Below are 15,643 nucleotides of genomic sequence, written 5' to 3' on the forward strand. Positions count from 1 at the left end.
TTTTTCTCTTTTTAATGCATCCCGTTTATCTTTAAGGAAAGCTGTCTGTTGTCGAGACCTAAAAAAAGTGTAGTGCAGGGACAAAATGGAATGCTTTTTGTATAGAAATCTGAAATAGAATTAAATGTGACAAAAGTGTGATATTTGAGTGTAGTTTTCAGATGTAAAATAGTCCATCACAGGGGGGGTCTCTCCGTAGGATGCAAATGACAAATCAAACATAGCAAATGGTGAGTATTGTTCCTTAGTGGTGAGCAAAAAAAGGTTAGAAACGTTTTAAGCCAATGGTTCAATAGGCTTGAACCAAACAAGCCAATAACTAACGTACTCTGGTTCAAAGTCCACTCTCTGTACATTGGAAACAAAATGCCTTGTAAAGGGCTACAGAGTCATACAAGGCCTAAAGATCTTGAAGAACTTGGAAAAGCAGGCTTGGAGCAAAAACTATTCCAGAGAAAAAAAAGGCTGCTACAGAAGTAAAGAAGTTATGCATAGGCTAAAAATAATGGAGGAGTTAATTTCCCCAATCTCAGAAGATACAGCTCCGCTTTTTCTCTCAAGCAAATATGGTCCTTCTTCTCAGTTCCTTTCTTGGATTTATCTACAGTCTGGGGCCAACAAGAACTAGCCCATGTTGCCCCTTTTTCACCTATGGAGATGCTCATATTTCTCAAAGTCCTAGGACTTTCTTTACACCCCTACTTCTACATGTCCTTTCTGTTGTGACACTTCTACTTCTTAAGTCTAATTCCCTATTAGAAAGTCTTTTACAAATTCCGATATGGTACAAAAAGCATAGTCAATTATATGCGATCTCTCTTTTGGAGGGAATGTATTGACAAAGGAATAAAAGTATTTGGCCATATAATTTTAAATGACTCTGTATTCGAATTCAGGGACATCCAACTTAAATACGCCGTCTCATCCTTTTATGCGATTCAAGTCAAGTCAAGTCAAATAATCTTTATTCGGATAAGAATATCCATAAAAAGGGGGCGTGGCCAACAGCCGAAGGGAATAGTCGCCTGCTAGAGCGGCTCCTGACCCTCGCCCGAGAAAATCCGTTGAATTGATCTGCTTCCTAGTGGGAGACGCTCCCTAAGATCGAGAGGTCCCCACCATCTACTGGTGGTCCATATTCTGGTGGCGACACCAGAGGATTGAGTATAGGGGACGAGAGAAACCGGCTTGGAGGAGTGCGATCTCCCGCGAGCTGACAAGATGGCGGCGTCTGCGATGCCTCGACCCGGGGCCTTGAGGCGGACTGTGTAACTCCTGGGCTTATTTACCGGTTCGGGTACCCCGCGGCTGTCGATTGTGCCCACAGGGTCCCTGCTGTCTGCCCTGAGGTTTTGGGCACTTTCCGTCGCTGGTGAAGCCCCCGCAGTGAGGTGTACGAGGTGGGGCTGTCGCCGCTACGCTGGGCTCTGAGGCACGTCTACGCGACATCCCGGCTCCTCGGCCTCCGTGGGACCCACTGTGGAGGCCTAAGACCCCTGCGCCTGCCTGCCTCACCGGAGTGTCCCTGCTGCCCATCTTGCGAATCCAGAGACTCCGTGGTGCTGGGCAGCACCCCCGTGACGAGGGGGAGAAGGTGAGACTGTCTCTGTGCCATCCTTGAGACGCTCCGACTCTTGGCCTACGCAGCGCCCGCATCCTAGCCCTGGAGTGCCCTGCGCCTCCCGGACTCACCAACATCACCCTTGCTGACCGCCCTGTGGCTCCGGAGGCCCCCGAGGCAGGACGGAGGGGGGGGGTTGTTTCCGCGAAGGCCACACAGCGTCCCGACTTCTAAGCCTGCGCACTGAGCGCACTGAGGACCTGCATCGGATCGGCCCGTGCTGGTGCCTACCTGAGAGCGACAAGATCCGGATTTTGAACCTGTTCTCCTGGCCTTGAAGGTAACAGCCAGGTGGAACTACTTCCTGCTCTCTCCCTGGTGTATGCCAGGCGGGCACCCTAACGCCCGGTGGTGGAGTGTCTGATCCTTTGTGCCTCTCCCCTGTGCAAGTAGTAGTACATACTGAGGACTGCGTCTCCTAGATTGGCTCACCTACCTTCAACTGGTGTGCTGCACTTCTCCACACGACTCCTGATCTATAGCGTAGTAAATGCTTAACTCTGACTCTCCCCCCTGTTCTAACCCCCTTCCATCGGCACACCCTTGGTCATTTTTACACCCGGAATGATCTGATGGTACAACTCCGATCACGCAGGTGACTGCTCAGCCACCCCACAGTGGTGTACTATCCCGCTCCTTGGCTGCTGCCTGCATGTAGACTGGTGGGGTTGCATTGGGAGGTGCCAATTGACCCATAGAATGGCCTCTAATAAGGGCAACAGACCCTCTACGCAAAGGCAGATCAACAAGCTCTCGTGGGGCTCTAGAGGGGAGAGCAGAGAGGCTAACTCGGACATGGACCCCAAAAACGTAACTTCCCCGCCAGCAACAAAATTGCCCACGCTGGGGGACGTGATGGAGGAGATAGCCGGCGTCCGCTCTTCTTTGGAGAGCAGTATATACTCGGTGATCATTGAGGTCACCCTGTTACGTGCAGACCTACGCAAGATGGACTCCAAGGTAAAAGACATAGAGGTCAAGACCACAGCACTTGTTGACGACACCTCCACCCTCCAACAACATGTGTCCCAACCACAAAAACAACAAAAGATGATGGGGGAGCTCCTGGATGATTATGAAGGACGCGCACATCGCAACAACCTCCGCATCCTGGGAGTCCCGGAGCGGATGGAGGATTCGGCCACTGACCTCTTTGTCGAGAACCTCATCCTCAAACATCTCCAGCCCAAACAGCTATCTAACTACCTCTCAATTGAACGGGCGCACAGAGTTCCGGGATGTAGGCCAAAAACAAGAGCTCCTCCTCGCCCTATAATTGCAGGGGTTTTCAACTTCAGAGACCGAGATGTCATCCTCCAAACGGCACGAGCGGGGCCTCCCCTGAAACTGGGGAATGCCCAAATTACAACCTTCCTCGACTTCACAGTCAAAGTGCAAGTTTTCTTGAGGTCAAAAAAGCTTATCATAATATAATATATCAACAAGGTCCTTCAAATCATGGATTTTTATTTTATTTTCTCCAAATTCAAATCCTCCACAATCCACATACAGAAGTCATTGGATTATTCAGCCTGAATAATCCAAGTCAAAGAAAAGAAAAGAAAAATCCATGATTTGAAGGACCTTGTTGATATATTATTTTGGATTACCCACCTGGGACTGCTTTGGATGAATCCAGTGGAACTTTACTATTTTGGATACTGAACTTTATAAACTGAGAGTGCTCAGGAAGCTAATTTGTTTTGTAGACCTACTGGATAGGTTGTGTGGGGTGTTGGTGACCGCACCCTTCCTTAGGAGCACCAATATATACTTGGACATTCGTACCATTCCCTTACTTGCAGAGCGCCCTTCTAACCTGGGTTACCGATTGTCTGTTTTTTTTTTCTAAGTAATAACATGCCTAACTCCTTCCAACTCCTGAGAGACAAATGGCAGGGTGACATTGGGGAATAGGAAGACGATGAATGGCAGGCGGCGCTGATGTCCCCGCGTGAGTCGGCTATCAATCATAGATTCAGACTTATACAATTGAAGATACTACATAGAACATACATGTCTGCCCCCCTCCTTGTCAAAATTGGTAGGCCCACAACCGATCTTTGTCTCCGTAACTGTGGGCTTGTCTGCACCTTTTATCACACTATCTGGGGCTGCCCGATGATCCAAGACCTGTGGGAGCGAGCGACCTGTAAGATGTCTGATGCACTGGGAAAGCCTGTCCCTCTATCTCCCAAAGGCGGACTCCTTAATGTGTGGGACCCTACGGATCTCACTGCGCTGGAACGACAATGGGCGGCTCTGGGCTTTCTTTTATTAAAGCGTGAAATAGCAATGCAATGGGTCTCACCGAATAAACCGCTCCTGATCAGATGGGTCGCTGCAATGGATACATGTATGTTGTCGGAAAAAGCTGTGTACAAGGTCAGGGGATGTCCTAAGAATTGGGATAAGAAATGGGGTCACTGGAATGTCTATAGAGGCGAGCATTGTAGTTCCCCTACAACTGATATGGCGATGACCAGGATTGGTCCTCCCTGCACTCGAAACTAGCAATGCAATGCTGTAATGTATGCCTTATGTGTCAATTTTTGTAATTAATGATTGCCACTGATCACTTACTCTGCTTTTGTTCAATAAAATATTTAAAAAAAGAAATAAAAAAAAGAATATCCATAAAAGCACAGTTCATTACCACCAAATAGATAATACAACAAAACTTTTTTTAAAGACAAGTAAATACACAATATCATCCAATATACATAAAATTACTCTGTGTAAAATCAAGAAGACAGGGTAGATGGGCCTACCAAAGCTAGCAGCATATTAACATATTGCAAATTATGAAGTTTGAACCAATATGCAAAAACAGCTGTATAGTGCAAATAGTGTGTAGTAGCAGATAATGATACATACAATATGCCTAGTGGAGAAGCATTAATGACATAGTGCAGGGTATAAAATTCGGGCCAGTGTGCGAATCAGCAATAAAGAAAGTGCAATACTGTGCAAAGGGTCAAGCAGTAATAGCAGCAAAATATAGGGGTGATTCAGCTTAGCACCATATATAGTATATCGTTTTTTCAAATAATGACGACTTCCGACAAAGTAATCTAACTTTCAAAAAATGCCAAACCGTCATAAAAACAAATTAAAATACGTTACACTAGACGGTGTTACAGAATTATTATTTTTTTTGACACATTAGGATTCATTCATGGAGGCACATGATCGTACCAGAGCCTGTAAAAACGTGCTTGCCCAGAGGATCATGTCATCACTTCCTAGCTGTGGAATTTCGTGATTTTGCTAATTTAAAATCAGAAACAGCCTGTTCCTTAAAATAGGAGATCAGATATTGTTTGCTATATCTAATATAAAATCTACAAAAGAATAGTGTAGCAATGTTTGTTTACAGTCGATGCCAAATGGGCAGTACAACTTCTCAAGATTGCTGTTGAATCCTATAGGGAAGCAGAGTGAATATTTTATACTACTGTCCCTAAGAGGAAAAAGTAGGCTCCTATTCCATCTCCCTATATTTTTCGTAAGGTAATTCTGGGGCATATGATATTGCTTGCTTGGTACCTCCAAGAGGGCCATGTATCTTATGATTGATGATTTATGATGTTCTATGTTTTCTCTTTCTTTGCGATACAAATCATACAGTGCCCCCCCTTAGTGATTTTATGCTTATGCCACCCATTAAAAATGGGCAAATGAAGAGATGCTCCTGATTTACACTGGCTAGGCTGTTTTTAACTGCGCCAAGCCAAGATATACTGCCACCCCTATCACACTTGAGGCAATCTGTGATTATCTTTCGAGTTAAGGACGCAGCAGGGTTCTGCCATATTTTTAGCCAAAATATGGCAGGGCGGGACCTAATAAAGTTCTCCACATAGTGTAGATTCAGTTCTTTAGGGCATATACAATTTCGAGATGAAATTTGGGCCCCAAGGATTTTCCTACAAAATCTGTTCTCTTCAAGTTGTATCCCGCTACAATTCACATGCCCCCAGATTTTGGCACCATAGGTCGCCGTTGGTATGCATTGCGATTTATATATCTTGAGCAAGGGTATAACCACCTCTGCTCATTTAGGCTGCCGAAGGCAGATAATTGAATTAACAGCTCTGGCAAGTTTGCTTCTACCATGAGCTACATGGGCTTGCCAGGAGCCCGAGTCTGAAAAGACTAGGCCCAGATAGGGAAAAGTGCTTGTGTGTGTTAAGGATTCGCTGCCAGATGTTATAAAATTAATATGAAGTTTTTTCCTCCCGCACAGCATTATATAGGATTTTTTTAAATTGGTGCAAAGGTCCAAATCAGCCATAAAAGAAAAACAAACCCCGTAATTAAAGTGCAAAGTGTATTCGGGGTGCGGCCCATTATGATCGCATCGTAGGGAATAGTTTGCCATTAATTTTGGGTACATCGCAAGTCAATTTGGACAGGGAATTATGTAATTCATTTATGTACAGGATAAAAAGTAGAGAGGCTAGGACACAACCTTGTCTAACCCCTCTACCAATGGCGATGTCCCCAGAGACATCCCCTTCATTACTTATCCTCACCCGTGCCTTCAAATCCCTGTGCAAATACGCCAACAAATTAACCAAGGCATCCAACTCGTAACTTAAAAGAATCTCCCATAAACGTGATCTATTAACAAAATCAAAAGCTGAGGTTAAATCCATAAAACCCCAAAAAAGTGGAACTTTTTGTGCAATAGTATATTTGTCCAAAATAAGCTCTAAATTCAAGCACTGTTCGACTGTTCCAACATTGCTTCTAAAACCCAGTTGACAGCAATTTAAAATTTGGTTGTCTTCAGCCCAATTCCTGATCTTATTAAAAACAACCCTGCCCAAAATCTTCAAGGTATTGTCTATCAGAGAAATTGAGCCTTTTTTAAAGATGGGCACAATAATACTGGTTGACCAAGTGCTTGGAATGACTGTGTCAGTTAAATTATTGAAAACATTGCACAAAAGAGGGGCCCAAAAATCCGGTTCATGTTTTATAAGATCGATCCATCGGAACCTGAGGCTTTGTTCCCTATACTTTGTTGTATGGTGTCCTCGACTTCAGTTATGGATATTGCAACCTTTGAGATTGGGAGGCACATATGATTATTAGATGTCGTTGTGGGGGCTGTGTAGATTCTACCAAAATGATCCTCCCATGACTCGCTAGATATGTTACAACTTATGGGAGTGATGTTCGATCCCATCGACCTCATAGCTTTTACTTCCTTCCAGAATCCGGTTACATCTTTGAGTGAAGCGGCAATAGCAAGGCTCACCCATCGTTCCTTCAATAGCTCATCAGAGCGAAATTTGGTGGCTTTCTTATAACATGCTCTCCATGCACTCACCAAGGTTATATCCCTGGGTTTGTCCGCTAGTGCTTCACGCAGTTCTCTATTCGCCCGAGAACATGTCCCATCAAACCATCTGGGATTCTTGCTTAAATTTGTGACCGGTCTTGAGATTGCATGTTTGATGCCGGCACATAACCCAGTAAAGGCCACAACAGACGCTGCACCCATAGAACTACTTGAAAGACACGTCTCCACCAATAAGGGGTGTGATTTTATTATACATGCGAGTAGAGCTTTATTGTCTATGCCCTTCCAAATAACTCTAAGCCGGTCGGTGGATACAACCAGATGTTTGACCCCTATTTCCTTTTGGGTTATAAATTTACTAGAAAGTCTGATAGTTGTTAAAATCGGGTTATGATCGCCCTCAATAGTACATAAAACTTCTGCCTTAACTAGATCATTTACCAGTGAAGATGATATAAAAACATAGTCTATGGTGGATGAGCAAACATGTCCCCTGTAAGTAGGTAATGGCCCCTTTTCAGAATCAACGCTAACCTTTTCCATTGCATTCATCAAGTTACGAGGAAATAAGTAGTTCAGAAGATCTTTCCCTCTTTTACATAGGTTAGCCCTGACCGGTACAGTGTGGATACTGTCAATACCACTATGCAAACGTAAGTTAAAGTCCTCACCTAGACAGATTCCATCCAATTTGCCATATCTCTGCTCATCCTCTAATTTATCAATAAAATCAAATAAGTTGCTAAAATTCCTATTAGGTAGTAATGTAAAATCATTATTATAAAAATTAATAAATATATCGTAGTTCCCTGTGAGTAGATCGTGGCTAGAAAATTCTCATTATTTGTCACCAGGGGTTTTATGTTACTCCCTGCTGTGGTCTTTAACCATAATGATAACCCCCCACATGGTCGGCCTGTTTTGGGGCTGGGAACAATATTGTTGTAACATACATATCGCTCAAGAAACAATTCATTTGTACTCCATGTCTCCTGGAATATCAAGATGTCATAATTACTAACCAGGTTGACCCATTCCACAGAATTCAGTTTAGATATGAGTCTTGTGATATTCCAACTAAGTACATTTAGGATGGGGACTGGAGGTCTAAATTCACTGATGTCCGGACAGATCTTTAGGGGTTCCACCTGCACCGCTACAGCAGTCAATGATCGATTCCCTAGTCAGTCTTGGCTCTCTAAGCTAGACAGAACAGTTTATGCGGTTCAATATAATCATATTAGCCCTACCATTCTTCCGCGATTTTTTACAATCTTCGTCTTTATTGATCCACATTTTACCTCCCCCTTTCCCCCATTGATTTTTCCTAAAGGGTAAAGGCATCATATATCATATATATATCATATATCATATATATATATATAAATATATATATATATATATGAAGATATCTCCGAACCCCTCTGCAGTGCCCAGCCGGAACACAGCCAAAGGAACGAAATACAGACTCCAATTTTCGTGGAAATGCAGGTCTTTTATTTTTAAGGTGTTGTCAGACGCGTTTCGAATACCTCCGTATTCTTTCTCAATTGACAAACAGATGGTCCGCTTTTAGTTTTTATACATTTTTTGGTGTGATGCTTTCACCTCATTTAAGTGATAAAAATAGAAGAAATACTATATACATATGCCTGCTGGGTCTTGTAGTTTTAAAACAAAACCTCAAGTCAATTGCATCGCATCTTGACTTGAAACAACATAAAAGCATGAATGCCGGTTCATTTGTAATGTATATAACATAATGCACAAATGTATTGGTGTATTGGCACAAAGCATATTATACTTTAACAGATTGGCCACTTTTTGTGTACATTTCAATTGATTTGCATGAATGCACCTATAACATACAAAAATGTATATCTCTCTTTTAAAAAAAAAAATATATATATACATAATAAATATGCTTGTTATATACAATATAAAAATAGAAATATACTATAAAAATATTGGTAATTCACAATTAAATACACACGTATATCGGAATGAATTGCAAGATTTCATACGGGCCTAACCTCATTAATCTGAACTAGTCAAGATAAAAGTTGTGCAAAATAGAGCAATGTGCAAAAATACAGAACAAGTGCAAACTTTGTTATTATAGCAGCATAGAGGTATTTCTTCAAATAAATTGCTAACAATTGAAGTGATATTTTCCCAACTTCATGAATTTGGTGCTCTTGTTTAAGGGAAAATCTTGATATTAGCAAGATTTGTGTTTTTTAAAAATCATAAGATAAAAATAATTTATACTTATAATGTGAAAGACTAAAACCAAAATTGAGATGAATGGAAAAGGCATTGGGGCCACAGTGAAATTATTAGGCTTCATAACAAGAAATAGGAGTTTGAAAGTAAATTATCGGAGACATCTAACCAATGGATAAGTCCTCAAAGGAAATGATGTAAGTCCTCCGTATTGTTTAAACCATTGGGCTGTCTACTGTCTAATTCTACAATAAATTTAGATTCCAGCTGCCTAAGGCACTACTTCTCTCTATTTCCACCACGCGGATTCTCATTTACTGCTACGATGACAAAATATTTTAAGTCCGCTAGGTTGTTTTGGTGGATTGCCTTAAAGTGTCTTGCGACCGGATACGTGCTATCGTTATTCACGATAGCACGCAGATGTTGCAGAATTCTGACGTGTACTTGCTGCTTGGTACTTCCCACATATCTGAGCACGCAAGTACACGTCAGAATGTAGACTGCATATTCAGTCTTGCAGTCATAGCATCCCTGAATTTTAAATTCCTTCGGGCTAAATGGTGTAGTGTATTTTTTGGTTGTTATACCAAACTTGCAAGCCCGACAGGACGAGCATTTGTAAAAACCCTGTTTATCCGGTAACCAAAGAGTGCTCTTCTTTTTGGTACCAAGGTCTGGGATGCTTTTGGCTATTTCACTTTTCATGGAAATGCCTCTCCGATAAGTTATTGTGGGTTTTTGAGGCAATTCCGGTGTCATGACTGCATCTGTCTGCACTATCCCCCAATTTCGATTAATTATTGATCGAATTTGGCGATGCTGGTTGTTGTAGGTTAATATCAGCCTAGGTGTATTTGGAGTTTCCTCACTTTCCTGCAGAGTATTTTCTTCTGTGTTTGACAACAGTGATTCCCTAGATCTACTATTAGCTTTATCCAAAGCCCTTTGTAGATTTTTTGCTGTATAGCCTCTCCTACGGAATCTTTCCACAGTTTCTCGCATGCACATATTCTGTTGTTTCTCATCACTACATATGCTTTTTATTCTGAGAAGCTCACCATAGGGAATGCTGTCAATTAAGTGTCTGGGGTGGGCACTTGAGGCATGTAACGTAGAGTTACCGGCTGTCGATTTTCTACGCAGCGTTGTTTTTAGCTCACCATTTTCAACATAGACTTTTGTGTCCAAAGAATCTACCTCATTACAGCTTATGTTTGAAGTGAAATTCAGATTCATTTGGTTCACATTAATGTCATGTAAAAAAGCATTTGCATTTCATTGTCCCCTTTCCACAACACAAAGACGTCGTCTATAAGACGAAACCATATTATTATGTTGTTACCATATTTTGACGACAGTTCTTGTCTGAGTGTCTGCTCCTCCCACCAGCCAACCACTAAACAGGCGTAGCTGGGGGAGAAGCAAGACCCCATCGCTACGCCCCGGCATTGTCTGTATATTTTTTTGGAAAATGCAAAATAATTGTTGTTTAGGCACCAGTCAATACTTTTCATGATTACTTTGTTGTGTTCGTAATATTCGAGTGGTCTTGTGGACAAGAAATGTTTAATAGCATCCAATCCCACTTGATGATCTATACAAGTGTATAGGGATTCAATGTCCAATGTTAACATTCTCATACCGTCTTCCCATTTGAAATTGCTGATTTTTGTTAGAAAGTCACCGGTGTCCTTAACATATGATGGTAATTCCCTGACCAGATCTTGCAAAAAGAAATCAATGTACTGTGATAGGTGCTCACTTGCACTTTCAATCGCCGATATTATCGGGCGTCCTGGGACTGGAGTTCTCTCCTTGTGGGTTTTGGGGAGAAAGTATATGGATGGTAATACAGGTGAGTCATTCCATAGAAAAGCATATTCCTCTTTGGAAATCACATACTCCCACCAGAACTATTCAAACGGCATGGGGCGCTCTATAGCAAGCATCTCTTGCAGATGTATCATGAGGCAAGAGATGTGGGTACACTTCCCGAAGACTTGAGGACAGCCACTATTGTGGTGATACCTAAAGAAGGGCAGCCTCCACAGAGATGTAGCTCGTATATGCCCATCTCCCTAATAAATATGGAGACTAAGGTCTTGGCCAGAATTCTGGCCAATAGACTTATGCAGGTCATTACAGGACTTGTCCACAGGGACGAGTCTGGGTTTATGCCAAAGAGGTCGATGAGACACAACCTTAGATGCGTCTCTAACTGGTTGGAGATGGTAAAACACAGAACAGAGCCTCATCTCATACTTTCCCTGGATGCCGAGGAGAAGGCATTCTATACAGTCCACTTACCTTTCTTATGGCACTACTGGATAGATTGGGATTTGGTCCCGAGTTCAGGAGGTGGATAGCCATACTATATGAACGACCTGTGGTGAGGGTTAGGGTTAAAGGGGCTACTTCTTGGAGGTTTCCAATTGAAAGGGGCACTAGACAGGGATGCCCCCTGTCTCCCCTGCTTTTTGCAATAGTCCTAGAGCCCCTTGAATGTATAATTTGAGTGCATCTGAGCATAAAGGGTTTCCGAGTAAATGATTAAGATAATCTCGATGAGCGTATTTCTTTGCACACCAATGATATACTTCTATATGTCACTTACCCTGGCATGACGCTCCCTAACATTATGACGACCTGTGAGGAATATGGCAGACATGCGGAGTACAGAATTAACTGGGATAAGTCATGCATCTATCCAGCAGGACAAAATGATGGAAACGTGCATTATCCCTGCCAACTCCAGGTTGCACCCAGATGGATAAACTACTTGGGTCTTTATGTCACGCTGGATAAGACGCTGGCACTGGAGCAAAACCTGTACAAGATATTAGGAGAATTCCGCATAGACGCAGAGCGATGGGCCTCACTACCCTGACGTTACTTGGAAGAGCTTCACTCTTCAAAATGATAACTCTACCAAAATCTTTATAAGTGCTGCATAATACTTACCATCCAATCCCGGAAGAAGTGTTTATCAAGATTGATGACATCCTAAGAAACTTTCTGTGGGGAGGGAAACCCCCTAGGAATGGTGCAATCAATACAGTGGTGGCATTTCCTTGCCGGACCTTCGCTCCTATTACTGGGCTGCCCAATTGATAGTTATTAACAACTGGGCTTTAGGGGACAGGGATAATCCTACCTATGCGCTTGAACACACACAATTCTTCCAAAAACCATTTTCTCACTATCTTTATGGAGGTAAAGGGGTTGCGAGATTGTTGCCAGCTACACAGACTGTAATCATGGCCTGGAAGAAAGCAGAAAGGCGGACGAAATGGGACGGCCGGGTAACCAAGGAAACTCCGCTGTGGGTTGGAACACAACTCATGGAATTTGCCAAGATGACAGGTTTACAGAAATAGGATTTGGTAGGCATTTCCCAACTCAAAGATAAAGTATATCGTAAGGAGCTGCCAGACTGGATACGACATGAATGGGAGGCAACATTTTAAGTATTTACAACTGAGGCATGCATGGAGTGTGTAGCGTATTGATTCTGGAATACTCCCCGCTGGAGGGTAGGCTGTTGATGGATGAAATTGGGGAATAGGCAGTGTCCTGGACCTATAGAACAATCATGAATAACACACCGAACCCTTTGCAGACACTGAGGTCACACTGATAATTCAGGACTGCAGCCTAGCTATTCTCTCTCCTAATTGATACCATGTACTTTAGGTACATACCATTACTGAATTACCTTGTGAGCCCCTAGTATATGGTACCTTAGGTTCCAAGGACATAGGTACCCCAGAGGCCTACCAGGGGCTGAAGCAAGTATTATACCACCCCTGGTAAGCCTTCCAAAATGCCTTCACAGGTCTGCACTTGCCGCATGGTTTAGGTGGTGTAAACACCCCTTACTTAGATATAGTATACCTATATCTACCTATACATATTGACACATATTAACCTATAAGTCACTCCTATGGCAGGCCTTGACAATAATGAAGGCAGAGTGCTTGGTTTTGTGTGAGATGGTGCCCTAGCATGAGGTGGGCCCCTCTGCAGCTTTCGGAAATCCCTCCTTATAGCTGTTCTATGATATAGCCATACCATATACTCTTAAGTGCATTATAATCCTTGCAGTTAATGCTAACTTTGATTTGGCTCTATCAAAACATGTTGAGTTTGGTGTCAAACACTTTGTAATACTTACCCCCCCCCACCAGTTCTGGTGTCAGGGGTAGCATTCCACCCTTCTAGAGGGAGAAGACATGTACACACTGGTATACCCGGTTAAAGTTTTAAAGAGCCTCAGTATCACAAAATGGATGCTGCTGCCACAGACACGAGTCTGACCTCCTGCTGCTGGACGAAACTTTGGCAGGGGAGGCCGGGGCAATAAGTTTCCTGTCCAGGGAGGTGCCAGCACCTCCCCATACAGGCTGTAGTCTATTGGGGCAGGGTGGGTTGCATTTAGAGAATGCTTTTCAGACACTGCCTGGGGCACACAAGGTGCTCCATGCCTTTCCCAGTTCAACCTGGTTGCTGGGGCACTGAGCCACAGCTCTGGCATGAAACTGGACTAAGGGGAAGGGGAGTAACCACCCCCTCCCCAGGTCCTCCCATAGGTGGGGCCTTAGAGTTAGTCCATCCCCTAAACTTAGTATAAGTATAGGAACCCAGTCCCTAGGATTTTAAATTACCCTGGATGAACCTCTGAAGACAGAATCTAGGACCTTCGACATTCCATATTGACTGGAAGACGGAGGAAATCTCCCTTGGGGTCAAGGAGTGAACCCACTGTTGAAACAGGCACCTAAGAGCATCTTGCCGGTCTGCATTTTCGAGGCTCCCGCCGGATCCCGAAGAATCTGCGACACAGGAAATGGACTTCCAGACATCTCCAAGGCTGACACGAGTCCCCAGCAGAGCTGAGACCTGTAGCTGACATGAGAGACGTGGGACCGGAACTCCTGCACATCCTGCAATTTTGCAACTGCACCTACTTCCCAAACTTTCCCAAAATTCCCCAAAGTTGTGCATTGGGCTATTTTTCTCCCTTGCCCCAAGCACCATTTGCACCGAGGCTGAGAGGCCAGCACTCCATGATTGTACTGTGAGTCCCATTTCTTCACCGTTGCTCAAGGCTCCTTCGCGATCTCTAGTCCGTTGGCTACTGGGTCCCCATGAAGGACAATCCTTTGTTTCTTGTGCTTTCCTGGTTGCTCCAGACGTGCCCTGACTCCCCTCTAAAGGGTGAGTCCCTCAGACCTTGCTGGTCTGCTCCGAAGCCAATCTTGTCTTCTTGCGTGGGTTGCTGTAGCCAAGGCTTGTTGGGTCCAATCCGGATTCTGATGCTGTAGCACTTGACATCCTTTGCGGGACAGCTCGAATCCAGCTCCTGGTTGTTGTCGACGCCTCCTGGTCCTCGTGGCTGAAGAGTCAAGCTTCACCTACTTCACTTGAAAGCACCAAACATCAGCTGGCATCTTCCTGTCACCATCCTGGTCACTGGCTGGTGACTCAGACTCTGTCCCCTCTGCTTTCAGGTTCTTCAGATCTCCGATCCACCCTTGGATCCACCCGGACACTTTTTCTCTGGTCGCCTGCAGCACTTCTTCATAGCTCTCCAATGGAATCGACGAGGAAACCCGACACCAAAATACACCTATGAACCTGGCTTCCCTGGGTGAGGTAACACGAGGACTCTAGTGCTCCTATGGGTCTTGACTCTCGAAGTGTCTAAGTCTGAAAGGGTTCCATCGTAGTTCACTCCCAAGTGTCCTCAATCTTTAAAATTGTAACTTGTGATTCCTCCGTAGAAGTCAATAGTGATTCGCGGCTGTGTTTAGACACTGCACACGTCCCCCGTGGGTCTACTGCGTCCCTACCTTGAGTGGTTCCTGGTTACGCCAGCGGTTCTACAGGCCCTAGGCCTCACTTCTATCCCTCACGTGGTTCTTATACCACCCTTTTAGTATATGGTATGTGAAGCCACTAGGGCAAAGCGTATACTGTGCTATTTACTGTGTGCTATTTAAACTCCTTGTATTGTACTTTTGCCTCTAGCCTCATAAATAGACTAGAGGGGTTGTGTTTAGAATAAATACATTTATATTTGATATATACCTTGTGTGGTGAACTTTCATTTGATTATTGAAGAGATTATAGACAGGTAAAACAAGCTGCTTTACATTCCTTCAAGACTTAGCCTGAAGGCTGCTCTCCATAGCTACCACTAGGATACATTTCTATAAAGGTTCTCTAAACCTACCATCAATAAGGGTTGTTTGGACTGGTGCAAGGTGCCCACAAGAATAGTGGACATCATATGCCAGGCCAACTTCTCACATTCATGATCTTTTTAACTGGTCAAATCGATCTGGTTTTTTAATGATCTATGTGCTTCTTTTTAGCGTGTGTTTTTATCTTTTATGATTATCATGTATAATCGAATAAAGATTAATATTAATCAATCAATCAATCAACACAGCAAATACTGTAGTTTTTTTTAGCAG

The sequence above is a fragment of the Lissotriton vulgaris genome, chromosome 6 (genome assembly GCF_964263255.1).
Source record: "Lissotriton vulgaris chromosome 6, aLisVul1.2, whole genome shotgun sequence".
Taxonomy (NCBI): Eukaryota; Metazoa; Chordata; class Amphibia; order Caudata; family Salamandridae; genus Lissotriton; species Lissotriton vulgaris.